This window comes from Artemia sp. Qi Xiang Cuo, chromosome 20, assembly GCF_049724085.1.
Source record: "Artemia sp. Qi Xiang Cuo chromosome 20, ASM4972408v1, whole genome shotgun sequence".
Taxonomy (NCBI): Eukaryota; Metazoa; Arthropoda; class Branchiopoda; order Anostraca; family Artemiidae; genus Artemia; species Artemia sp. Qi Xiang Cuo.
Window position 1 is genome coordinate 52,850,625 of NC_142813.1, and position 14,094 is coordinate 52,864,718.

Sequence of the window (14,094 nt, forward strand, 5' to 3'; positions counted from 1 at the left end):
ACATTACCTATAAACGGATAATTAAATTTTTTTCTAAATATTTACTTTTCTTCAATTTTGACCTAAACAGACAAAGTTAATTAAATAAAAGTGCTTAAAATGGGCTAGGACTAGTTTGAACCCAGTCACTTCAGAAATACTTCACTTCAATAATTATATTATTATTCTACATTTGTACCCTTTATCTAAATCCTTCTCAAGAATTTCTAATCTTACTTCAGTCCGAACTCAGGCATTTTTTGGCAGCTTCACAAGTGCTAATTAACTTCACCAGAAAAGAATTTGGTACTTGTATGATAAACGCCAAACCGCTTAAGTTGTTCATTCATTAACCCTGTATAGAACCGTTTTTTTCGTTAGTTTCTTTCAGCTTAGCGTGATACAAGACAAAGAGAAGTGACAGAATGTATGGAAAATATATAATGTGGGCTATATATTTTCACATTAGGGGGAGGAGTGGGGGTAAAGTATTCGGACAGTGTGAAGCTAGGAAACAATTCTTACTATATAACATGCAGAATAATTGTACCTAACACATTAGGCACGCAGAACCGCTATAATTTACACCCACCCCCCTAACGTGCAAATATATAGCCCAAATTTGTTTCTAAAGTATTATGTTTTCATCTTTTTTTGGTATATTTCTTTAGGATTGATCAGAAGAACATTAGGTAGGGCGTATATCATACAAGTACCGAGAATTTTAACAGAAATCTACGTTCAGACGCAATTTGCCTACACCAGTATTATGTTAGAAACGGGCATGCAGGGGTAGTAATTGAAAGGAACAAGTAACTTCCCCTTCCACTTAGCAATTAAGAACCACCTGTTTTCTGGTGTATTCATTGAGAAAAAATGAAACAAAAAGCGAATACAAACGATTCTCGTTTGAAACACTTCACGTCAGGTCCATTAACATCTTTCCTTCAAAGCAATCAGTCGTGTATAAAGCCTAATAAGTCACCGTGTTTGATGGCGGTGCTGGCCCTAGTCTGCGAGGCAACAAGAAAAAACAACAAAAAAACAACTGAGCTTATTTTCGTGCAGCTAAAAAATTATGATCGCTTATTGATTCTTAAAGAACGTGGTAAACTAAAGAAAACGGGCTACAGAGTGTCAACTGACTTACCTGCTGAACTAGGAAAACGAAGAAAGGAATTGTTGGCTCTCGGTTATAAGCTAAAAAAAAACTGCAAAGGGACCAGAGAAAGTCAGTGAGACTCGCACAGTCCAACGTAACGTGAAACTCTGGCTGGAGAAAAAAAAGTCAAAAAGCTCACAGCAGTGGGTTAAATACGATGATGGCTGATTCGATCCGCTAGAACTGTTTGTCAAAATGACCAGAGGAGGTTAATGCTGACTAGTCTTTTTGTCTCTTTTTACCACAAGGTCCCTAAATTCCCTATTTTTGCCTCCTTGAATTTGTGGCAGTCCTGGAAAACTAAGCTTTCCTTTTTTGTCACTTTTTGTCCGATATTTGTTTTTTCTGTATGTAATATAGCGACAAGTTTTTGAATTATTGTTGAAGCCACACAGTAATTCTGTTCGCAAGTTGTATGACAGAGAAGGAGGAGAAACGAAATTTTTGTTTTCTTCTTTGTTCAATTTTTTTTTCATGTTTTCAAAATTCAAGGTATTTAGTTTGTTTGTGTTTCCGTTCAGCATTCCATAAAGAATTTCAATCGGATATGTTCATTGTTTTTGGCTCCTCCCTCTTCTAGAATTTTTACGACGGTCCGCCGATTGTGGTAGGTAAGTGGTAGTGGTAGGTAAGATTGTGGCAACTCTTTCTTCACCTTCGTCCCCGAGATGTATCAGGTTTTTATATAGATTAAATAATTAAGAAGAGCCTTTAATCTTAAGCTTAAATTGGTCGAGAAAATGATGTGGTTATGTGGGTTATGTGGGAGTACCTTTCCATGGAGGAAGTTTTCATGGGGGAAGGGACAGTGCTATGAAGGGGGCGCCGGATTTCCCAGCATTATTTAAAAAACGATCAGAAATTAAACAAAAAAAGTTTTTCAACTGGAAGTCAGGAGCAACATCAAAACTTAGAACTAACAGAAATTATTACCCTATTAGTGCTGAGTCTGTTGTGAAAAGCATTAAAAAACTAAAATCTAAGTCTGTTGATTTGGATGGAATTTGTGTTGAACATTTAAGAATTGATTCTCCCGAGTTGATTAGCCATCTGCAACTACTTTTTCAGATGTGTGTTAGTAGCTCACTAGTGCCTGATTCTTTCCTGTGTGGTACTGTTACCTCTGTTCTGAAGCGAGGGAAGGATCCGCTTAATTGTGGATCCTACCGCCCTATCACTGTAGCGTGTAATTTAAGCAAACTATTTGAATATGTACTGATATTCAAGATAAGGTGGATTATGACGCAAATCAGTTCGGTTTTAAGTCGCGGATAGGATGCCAGCATGCCCACCGTATACTTGCAAAGGTGTTACAAGAAGCACATCGTTTAAAAACGGAAGTTCACTTTTGTGCGTTAGACCTATCTAAAGCTTTCAATACTGTTTGTCATTCTCAGGCATGGTTTTCTCTGGCACGTTTGGGTGTAAATAGTTCAATTATTTGTGTACTTCGGTTTTGGTACCAGAATTCATTTATTCAGTTGAGGCAGGGTTCCCGGGCCTTTAGCAAAATCCCAGTTAGATCTGGGGTCCGTCAGGGTAGTGTGCTTTCACCTCATATTTTTAAAGCTTGTTTATTGAGTGTTCTAAATATGATACCGCTTTCTTACTCTTCAGGGTTGTCAAACGTCTCCTATATTGCATATGCGGATGATCTTCTGCTTGTTAGCAGGTCAAAGTTCACATTAATGAAGTCTGTGCTACTAGTATTGCGGCTGTATGGGGAAATTGGATTAACCCTCAACACTGATAAATGCGAATATTTAGTATTTAATTTAAAATCCTCAGCAACACCACTTGATTGTGGTGCAGTTTCTGTAAAAAGTTCTGAATTTTTCCGATGGCTTGGGATCAGTATTTGCAGATCGCTTACTTTAGTTCGTGTCTAGATATTGAGTGATATTAAAGATAAGCTGAAACTGGGGTATGTCAAAAGTGTTCCCAACAGGGGAAGGTATAACAAAAAAGAATCGGCGCTATTGTACTTAAGTTTTTGTGACCACGCAGTTTGTTCCCAGCTGGCAATTACATCCTTTGTCACCCCGAGGATATCAGCGATATTAGAAATATGTATTTTAGATCTTGAAAGTTTTTATTGTGTCTACCTCGCAGATACAGTAATAGAAAGATGATGCAGATTTTTGGCGCTCCGGATATTGTAAATTGTTTTGTCAGACAAAGTAGTCGTCTTCAAGAGAAAATTTTTGCTACTTTGGGTTTTAACCACCCAATTACCCGGGGTGCCACCGCGCTTTGTTTTTAATTGTTTTTTTTTTTTTTTTTTTTAAATGTATCTTTGTGTTTTTTTTTTGTTTTTTGTTTTTTTTTTTTCCTATTTTCTTTTGTTACTCCACTTCATTTTCTGTATAGTGGGTAAAAAATAAATTATTATTATTATTATTATATGATTAGGTTCACCCCCTAGTCAATACCCCGCTCTTTAAGCCAAAGAGTCTTTAGTACTTTTATAAGAGCTATTTATTCTAATTAACGGCCTTTGTGATTAAGGAGTCATTTCTAAAGAATTGGAACAAAATTCGAACTTTAACGTAAAGAGCAAAGTATTCACTAGGGGGCGAACCCCTAATATACGTATTAAAACTATATGAATATAGAAGTTCGTTACGTATGTTAATTCGTAATTTACGTATATTTATTATTAATAAAAACGTTCGTAAATAAAATTAAACAACTTTCGAGAAAGCCATTTAACCAAAGAAAAGTAAAATTAATATTCAAATTTTGTTTTAATTATTCATGTACGGTAAGCCAAAATCAAAACCTGCATTAATTCAAAAACGTCCAAAAATTAAATAAAAAAGAAACAAGTTTTTTTAACTGAAAGTAAAGAGCGACATTAAAACTTAAAACGAACACAAATTATTCCGTATATGAAAGGGGCTGTCGCCTCCTCAACGTCTCGCTCTTTACGCTAAAGTTTGACTCTTTCTCACAACTCTATTTTTTTAAAACAATAAAAAACTTTAGAGTAAAGAGCGAGGCGTTGAGGAGGGGACAGACCCTTTCATATACAGAAAAAATTCTGTTCGTTTTAAGTTTTGATGTCGCTCCTTACTTTCAGTTAAAAAACTTGCTTTTTTTTATTTAATTTAAAACAGGAAGTACAGGAATCACGCTGGGATAACGTAATGGTGAGGCTAGATGTAAACGAAGCATTTGAGTCATTTCACTCGACGTTCTTGGGTGTATTAAATAAAAAAAAACAAGTTTTTTCAACTGAAAGTAAGGAACGACATTAAAACTTGAAACAAACAGAAATTATAACGTATATGAGGGGGTTCACCCCCTCGTCAATACCTCGCTCTTTAAACTAAAGTTCGAATTTTGTTCCAATTCTTTAAGAATGACCCCTGAATCACAAAGGCCGTTTAATTAGAATAAATAGCTCTTTTTAAGGTACTACAAATACTTTAGCGTAAAAGAGCGAGGTATTGAAGAGGGGGTGAACTCCCTCATATACGCAACAATTTCTGTTCGTTTGAAGTTTTAATGTTGCTCCTTACTTTTAGTTGAAAAAACTTGTTTGTTTTATTTAATTTTTAATCGTTTTTTAAATAATGCTGGGGAAACCGTCGCCCCCTTCATGGAAAATTCTCTTCCCTCATGAAGCATTCCTCGATGGAAAGATCCTCCCACGTAACCCCCCATTCCAAACAGAAAAAATCCCCCCTGAAAACGTCTGTAAACTTCCAAATAACCAGTACTATGTGTAAACAATGGGCAAAGTTCATAACTTGCAGCCCTTCCCCCACGGACTGTTGGGGATTAAGTCGTCGTCAGAGACATAGTTATTAGATTTTTCGACTATGCTGAACAAAATGACTATCTAAAAATTTTGATCCGGTGACTTTGGAAAAAAATGAGCGTGGGAGGGGCCTAGTTGCCCTCCATTTTTTTTAGTCACTTAAAAAGTAAGATAAAAACTTGATGAAGCTTATATATTTAAAATCCTCATAAAAATCCGATTCGTTTGGTGTATCTATTGGTATAAAAATTCCAATTTTTAGAGTTTCGGTTACTATTGAACTGGGTCGCTTTTTACTTACAGTTCGTTACCACGAACTGTATGATACAATAGATGTTTTACGAGAGAGCCAAGAACTAATAAACGACAAAAAGACCAGCTAGTTAGCCCCTCGATGACGGATGGTCTTCTGGCCTGTGTGTATAAGAAAAACCACCTTTGGGAGACTATAGATGCCGTCCGAGCTTAGCGGGCCAGAAGAGTACAAACATTACAGGAAGTCATTCGGACTGTGTTACGAAGAGAAAATCGTTGCTACCTGCGCCAAAAGCTGACGGGAAGCGGGAAAGATGGTCGAAAAGTTCGGCATATTATTAAATCGGTACTACGTCGAACCACTAAATCATCAGCACTACCAGCGAAACTGGTCGTGAACGATGAAGAAATTACCGAAGCTACACAGGTTGCCGCATCGCTGAGTACATTTTTTGCAGATATCGGCCAGACCATTGCGAATTCCATCGGGAAACCGGGTAAATCATACAAATAATACCTTGGCCCGAAGTGCATGAAATTAGTAGCAGTGAGTCCTGTAACACCAGGTAATCTCGAATTACACGTAAAGAATTTGAAGGGTTCTTCTGCTTCTGGTTTCGACCTGGTCCACACAAAGGCACTGAAAGCAGTAGTGACGACAATTGCTAAGCCTCTCACTTACCTTTTAAATCTTTCATTAGATAAAGGGATCTTCCCTGAAATGTTAAAGAAGGCAAGGATAATACGCCTTTACAAAGCTGGATGTTATACACACACAGCAAATTATAGACCAATCTCAATCTTATCAGTTTTTTCTAAAATCTTTAAAACGCCAATGAAAAAACCAGTTTTACCAATACTTAAGAGGCCAACGGCTTTTCAGCAGCCACCAATTCGGGTTTAGGACTGGCTATTCAACCGAAGACGCCCTTACTTCACTAAGTTTATTCGTAAAAAGAATCCTAGATTCAGTTTCTTTACCTGCAGATGTACTTCTAGATATTAAGACAGCGTTTGACAGAATGCACCACGAAATACTACTAGAAAAGCTGATCATATTGGAGCTCGTGGCCAAGTAGTAGATTGGTTTAAGTCTTACCCAGAAAATCGTCGAATTTACACAGATGTCGTGGTAACTGCGGGGTACCACAGGGCTCTATACTGGGACCGGTATTGTTTCTTAATCACGCAATTGACCTTCAGCATCTACTGACTCCTACAAGTCGAAGCCCCTATTGCTGCAAACCGTGTCCCCCACAAACGACACCGGGGTGCATAGTAGAAGCCGAAGCGAACTACCGGCATTTGCGCATAATTCGCTTATGGCCAGCTCTGAATGGTACATCTAGTCACTCAAAATGAAGTTACAAGATAAATTGAAGAACCAGGACCTGTGGATGGACGCAAATCGTCTAGTCATCAACGTTGACAAACCGTGTGTTATATTTTTTTCGTATAGATTCGCTGGCTCCTGATGTGATTGGCGTTGAAAACTCTCGTGGACGTAACACAAGACCAGGAAAAGGACACTTTCGATACCTAGAGGCTTTAGTTGACAAAACCTCTCGTTCAGACACCACATAGCAAGTGTCGAGATGAAGCTGTCAAGGAACCTTGGAATCTTGAGAAAACTCAATTACCCATTCTCTAAAAAATACTGATTTATAATGCACTTATTAAGCCTCACATTCAATATTTTTCAAAACACATTTACAGAGACTAAACTCCCTTCACAAAAAAAGTGCAATAATTTTTAGGCCCAGCACCGAATAGACTACCAATGGCATCACTTTACAGATTATCTTCCACCGTTTTCATTTCAAATATTTTTCAGGAACACTATCATCACCATTCAAAGGTTTATTCACGCTAACATCACAAATTTATAGTCTGAATACACGATCATCATCAGACATTTACATACCCCCGACACCAGCACCTAGATCAGAATTTCCTTCCACCACACTCGGGTACGACCTCCTTGTCGTTTTACCTCACACGGGTGTCCAATAGCCCAACCTTTGGCAATCTATCATACTATTTATACAAGTTAATATTAATTCTAAATCTTGTGCTGTAGAACTGAATATTTTAATTTTTGTTTTTGACTATGTTGAATTTGACTATGTTAATCTTTATTTCATTCCTCAAAACAGAAGCACATTTTACGCTAAACATACTTCTACTACTAACAACTCACCGCAGCACCAAGCCAACTGAGGTTAACACAGCTACACACGCTCTCCTCCATCCTAATCTATTCAATACCTCCCTCTTAACACCCTCCCAGGAGGTTCCCATTTCCTTTAAGTCGTCCTTTGCGACATCCTCCTTCCCCAAACGCAGGCAACCTGCTTTCCATTTAGTGCTTGACGGTTGACCGAAAAGGATATTCTTTGACCATCTGTCACCCTTCATCCGCAGAACGTGCCCTAAATATAGATAAACAGAATTCATAAGGCCGCGAATAGAACCGAGAAAATAACTGAGGGTATTTTAAGTAAAATTGGAATTTTGTTGGCCATACAACGCAAAACAGCTAATTTGACCATTTTTACTAATTTAGACTTTTGATTTCGTTATTTTGAACTTTGTACATTCATAAAAAAATTAAGCATAATTATCCATAGTAGCCTCTTAAGGGTTATCGTCCTATTAAAACAAACTACATACAAGAGATTAACAGATGGAACCCAATAGAAAGCAGTGATGATCAGGTTTTTTTTTTTACGCTAATGCATCGTTTTCGATTTGGGGGTACGACCCATAAGTTGACTTTATCAAAATTTTTACTGATTGGCCGAAAGAAACAAAGTATATCCTTTTATTTAGTATCTGTATTCTTAAAATTGAGCATACATCGTCGTTATATCTATTTAAACAAAATATAAGCTGCAGTTAACTGGGAAAGTGTAAACAATCTCTTTAATATTCCAACACAAAAATATAAAGAGACAAAAGGTATTCGCCGTATTTTAGTGGCAAAGGAAATATGCCTTTATCAGAGGCAACGCTATAGCGTTGCCTATAGTAAAGGCCATACGGCTCCAATGTTTTATTATTATTTTTTTCCCCCAGATATATATATATTTTTTTAAATAAATATATATATATATATATATTTTTTTTTTTTAAATAAATATATATATATATATATATATATATATATATATATATATATATATATATATATATATATATATATATATATATATATATATATATATATATATATATATATATATATATATATATATATATATATATATATATATATATATATATATATATATATATATATATATATATATACAGACGGGAATCATAATACCCATAAATTAATTCCAATACTAAATCTGATGCTACAGGGGTGGATATTTTGAGTATGTAGAAACATTTATCAGGATCAATTATTCGCAAAAGAACAATCATAATCATGGGCAAGGTCAAACTATCCTATTGTTTTTTAAAAGCAAAATAATAAAACACATCAGTGGCGTAACATTCTGAGGGAGAGAGGGAGGGGGCAAATTTGTAGCCAATTTTCTCAAATCAAGTAAAAATGACAGCGGAAACTGAAAATGAGCCATATAGTATTATAAAGGTAAAGATATCAAACAGTTCGTGGTAACGAACTGTAAGTAAGGAGAGACCCGGCTCAATGGTAACCGAAACTCTAGAAAACGGGTTTTTGATACCAATAGATATATCAAAAGAATCAGATTTCAATGCTGATTTCAAATATATAACTTTCATCAAGTGTAGTGCTACCCATCAAAAGTTACGCGCCTGAGAAAATTTGGCTAATTTTCAAAAAAGGGGGAAAGGCTTTTTAGAGATTACAGTGCTTCTGTGAACATCACGCTATCATATTTGGCAGTTAGGGAAACAATAGCGTGTTGTTTCTGGGCTTCTACCTACAAAAACGGGGAATATTACATTTTTTGCCTGGAGATCGATAACGACGATATTTTTAGTTGTTTGTTTTTTTTGTTAGTTTTTCCCAGGGGTGATCGTATCGACCCAGTGGTCCTAGAATATCGTGGGAGGGCTCATTGGAACGGAAATTAAAAGTTCTAGTGCCCTTTTTAAGTGACCAAAAAAATGGAGGGCAACTAGGCCCCCTCCCACGCTCATTTTTTTCCCAAAGTCACCCGATCAAAATTTTGAGATAGCCATTTTGTTCAGCATGGTCAAAAATATGATAAATATGTCTTTTAGGATGACTTAATCTCCCGAAGTCCCCAGGGGGAGGGCTAAAAGTTATGAACTTTACCCAATGTTAACATATAGTATTTGTTATTGGGAAGTATACAGAAGTTTTCAGGAGGTTTTTTTTCTGGTAGTGGGAGGGAAGGGTGGGTTGGGGGTTATGTTGGAGGATCTGTCCATGAAGGAAGTTTTCATGGGGGAAGGGAAATTGCCATGAAGGGGGCGCCGGACTTGCCAGCATTATTTATTGGTGATTGGGAAGAATACAGACATTTTCAGTAAGGATTTTTTTCTGGAGGGGGGGGGGGTAGAGGAGGGGGTCACTCTGGAGAATCTTTCCGTGGAGGATGTTTCTTTGGGGTAAGGGACATTTCTATGAAGGGCCGGATTTCCAAGCATTATTTAAAAAACGATCAGAAATTAAATAAAAAAAACAAGTTTTTCAACTGAAAGTAAGAAGGAACATTAGAACTTAAAACGAACAGAAATTATAACGTATGTGAGGGGTTCTCCCCAAGTCAATACCTCGCTCTTTACGCTACAGTTTTTTTTAGTGCTTTCAAAAGATCTATCTATTCTAATTAAACGGCCTTTGTGATTCAGGGGTTTGTGAATCCAATTTTTTTTTAACTTTTAACGTAAAGAGCGTGGTATTGACTAAGGGGAGAACCCCCTCATATACGTAATAACATTTACGTAATAAAAAAAAACAATAAAAAAACAAGCGATACGGCTCTATAGTAATCGAAACTTTTAAAAACGGAATTTTGATGTCAATAAATGTATCAAAAGAATGAGCTTATAATGCTGATTCCAAATATATAAAGTTTATTAAGTTTAGTATTACTCACCAAAGGCTACGAGCCTGAGAAAATTTACCCGATTTTTAAATCGGGTAAAAAAATATTATACATCCCATGCCCTTTGACTATCCAGATATGGACCCCTCTTGCCCCTCCAATAAAAATGCTGGAGATTCGCCCCTGCATACAATTAAATAAAAAAAAACAAGTTTTTTAAACTGAAAGTAAGGAGCGACATTAAAACTTAAAACGAACAGAAATTATTCCGTATATGAAAGGGGCTGTCCCCTCCGCAACGCCTCGCTCTTTGAGCTAAAGTTTTTTTTTTTTTTTTAAATAGATTTGTGAGAAAGAGTCAAACTTTATCGTAAATACCGAGGCGTTGTGGCGGGCAAAATCCCTTTCATTTACGGAATAATTTCTGTTCGTTTTTAGTTTTAATGTCGCTCCTTACTTTCAGTTTAAAAAACTTGTTTTTTTTTATTTAATTGTATGCAGGGGCGAATTTCCAGCATATTTATTGGGGGAAACGAGGGGTCCATATCTGGTTAGTCAAAGGGCATGGGATGTATAATATTTTTTTCTCCACATTATTGGGGGGGACAAATGCCCCCCCCCCGTGCCACCCCCAAACGACGCCCCTGATTGTATGAATACTTGAAGCTAAAAGATGTGAGAAGTTGCATAACGCATCAGCAATTAGCCTTCTGATTTCTCAACAAACTCTTTTTGAAAAGAATGCACAAGATTGAATTTGTGACGTTAAAGTGCAAGAAGAGAATCTCCTCTAATCTCTCAAGCAATCATTGTTGTGACTGATTTTCCGGTTCTTAACTTTTCAGCAATTCTATACATTTAATAAATCTAGAACAAGCCTTGCATAAATAACATTAATAACAACTGTTCACATTAAAATAGCAAAACAGTTCTTTGTATATAGAGGCCAGCTACAGACAATTTAGTCCTCTCCCTGGAGTTTGTTTATTTTTGACAGTTTTCCAATAGTTTACAACAGTTAAAATATAATTCATCTTTTTTGCAGTTTGGAAAGATATGCTCCCTCTCCCTCTCTTTATAATATACGGGCCTCACTGTTAAAAATTTATAGGTATGTGTATTAAAATGATAACCCTTGCATAGCAGCTTGGTTCAAGCCAATTAAGAGCCTTTGTCCTCTCCACCTATCACATAGGCTCAGAATCTTTCTTGCTTCGAAACCGTTCCCTCCCAGATTAAATATGGGCGTCCATACTCCTATTTAATACAAGTACGATCATGCGCGTCAACCTTAATCTTTTGGTCACTCAAAATTCCTATGAGGTATCTAATACGGGGTGCTATTTCTTCCCTTGACTCACAAAAGAATCATCTAGATTTAATTCCAATAATGGTTATTAATTAAGATAAATGTCAGTACGATATTCCTACCCCGTATCCTAGTCAGTCAAGTCTCATATCTTGGCTTTCCACCCAAACAGATATATCGGGACCGTTGACGTTAAGGACCTTCCTGTCTTAATATTTTGACACGACCCCATTTTGTAAAATACTGTTACAAGTTTTGCCCAAGTACGGAAGTAACGCCATCTGTTAGTGCAACATATTGATACGGAATCATGTAATGTCTTGCGATTACATAGAGAAATGGGTATTTCTTTTAATAAATATCAAATCTTTGATTGGATGAGGCTATCTGAAACCCTAGAATGGGTAAAGATTCAAAAACTATTATATGCCAGACTAAAAACGGTGTGAAGGTTTTAGACGACGACTGTTTTAAGCAGTATCTGAAGAGCTCTTTAGAAACTAAACGTGAATCGGAAGAATAGAGGTCTAAACACTCCATGGAAGAAAGATTAACCTACTCTGCTAAGGAACCGAAAATTCTGAACGCAAATACCAAGTGCTAAATTATCCGAGTATTTGTTTTCTTTGTCTTCCTCCCCCCCACCCCTTAGCACCATAATGGAAAAGGTACTTTTCGCTAGTGTTGGGCCAGAGGACTGATGAAACAAATTTACTGCTGTCTGGGACTGGGAAATTAAGCTGTCTTTGCCAGTTGAACAATTAGCTGACTTGCATGGAGCTTTACTAATACGCAAAGGGGGAAAAAACTTGTTGAAGAAGGTAAGACCTTCTGAAAAATATCGCGTAACAAGTAAATCTGCCACAACAAATTCCCCATAACTTTGTCCTAAACAAAAATTAATTACATTAAGTCATTTTTTTACTTCATTTCTACAACCCCATCTCATCGAATCTTTCGAAAAGGGCCTCATCAGATACATGGTAACCCCACTCATGCTTCTAGCTAGGCAAGAATGCAGGAGAGGGCCTTCACTTGTCTAAAATAATAAGATTGATGCAACACTCCGCACCGAAAAAGTAGCTCATTGTTCCCTGATTTTGAACCATATCTCTTATATATGAATCGACTTGGCATATTGTTTGGTCTATAGGCTATTCACTTATAATATTCTTAGCGATTTAACCATAAGTCGTTCATAAATCCCACGGAAGTGATTTGTAAAACTTGAGTAAATATATGGTTTACAAAACGGTTTTCTAAGTGAAGTCGAGCCAAATTATAATTAATGAACGGTGTCAATTTACTACACCCACTGCTCAACTAATTGAACTGTATGGAAATATCATTTATAGAACAAAAGTCAGCAAATATTTAAACATAAGAGGTTTAAACAAAAGATGGCTTATGACGCATCGCTTCCCGTCTCTTGCATCATCCTTAATCCCTGGAACTGACAAAAAGATTGTTTGCTATCCGATAGAAGATTCCACCTTTTAATCATGCATTTCGTATTTTTGCTGCAAAGAAAGTTAATGATCGAGTTTTAGTTTCAAATGGAAGTCTGCTCAGAAAATGTAGGAAATATCACGCTTGAAACAGCAACCCAGTAAAGACCAAACCATGGTCAATAGCAGTCTATATTTAGTAAAAAATGGTTTTTAAAGAAATTTTACAGAGAAAAGTATTTCCCATGCAGCACTTTTTCAGAAATTCTAATTTTCATTAAGATACAAAAAAATTTGTAATTACGAGATGACCTTTTGAGAATTCAAAAAAGAAGCTTTAATCTCTTAAAATGAAGAGATCCAAAAAATGCACGCCATTGAAATCACCATTATCGAAGACCTTAAATTGAAAAGTTACAGTTCCCCCTCCCCTCGAACAACAAAGGCAACCTCATTTTTGCATGGGTAGCACTGATGTGTCCCTCCTTTTTTCCCCATGAGTAGTCGTATCACATTACGAGAGCATTCATTATAAAAGAAATGAAAATATGCATCGCCGTTTATAAGCAACGAGCAAACCTGCAATATTGGAAAGAATAGGACCAGAATGTCGGCGTTGGGTTTATGTGACAACTATGTTGTTATCAGCAAAATTTCCACTATTTTGTGATTTCTTAAGTATGATTATGTGTCTGACTATTCTTGACATCACAGCGATGAGTCATCTCTTTTGCCTTGTCCCAGCTGCATGTATATGAGTTATTCTTTGTTTGCCTTTTTGTAGTTAATCCCTTACCCAATCTTACTGGTCAGCCACCATTAAAATGCTGACATTAGTCACTTGAGTCACATTAGTCACTTGACATTAGTCACTCGAAATTTATATCGGATGGGTTGGGGGAAAAAAGGGTGTGGGGGGGGGGGCTAGTTGCCCTCAGATATTTTTTTACTCTTAAAAAGTGAACTAGAACCTTCAATTTCCAATCAAATGAGCCCTCTCTGAAGTTTATACGAGCACCCCTTTCATAAGAGCCATATATGCCCCCAGGACAACACTTACAACGCCTACCTTCCAGGCCCTGGGGGGTTGTGTCGACACCGGAGTTTTTGTTATCTAACTTTTCAACAATTTTAAAAAAATGTATATCTCAAAATTTGCAGTG

The 14,094-nt window shown here is 36.6% G+C and overlaps 1 protein-coding gene across 1 annotated transcript in view; it reads right to left on the reverse strand.

Annotated features, from left to right (window-relative positions):
• The window catches only part of LOC148940352 (ubiquitin domain-containing protein UBFD1-like), a 125,778-nt gene that overhangs the window by 75,768 nt on the left and 35,916 nt on the right, over positions 1 to 14,094 (reverse strand). The gene's annotated exons all lie outside the window — the stretch shown is intronic.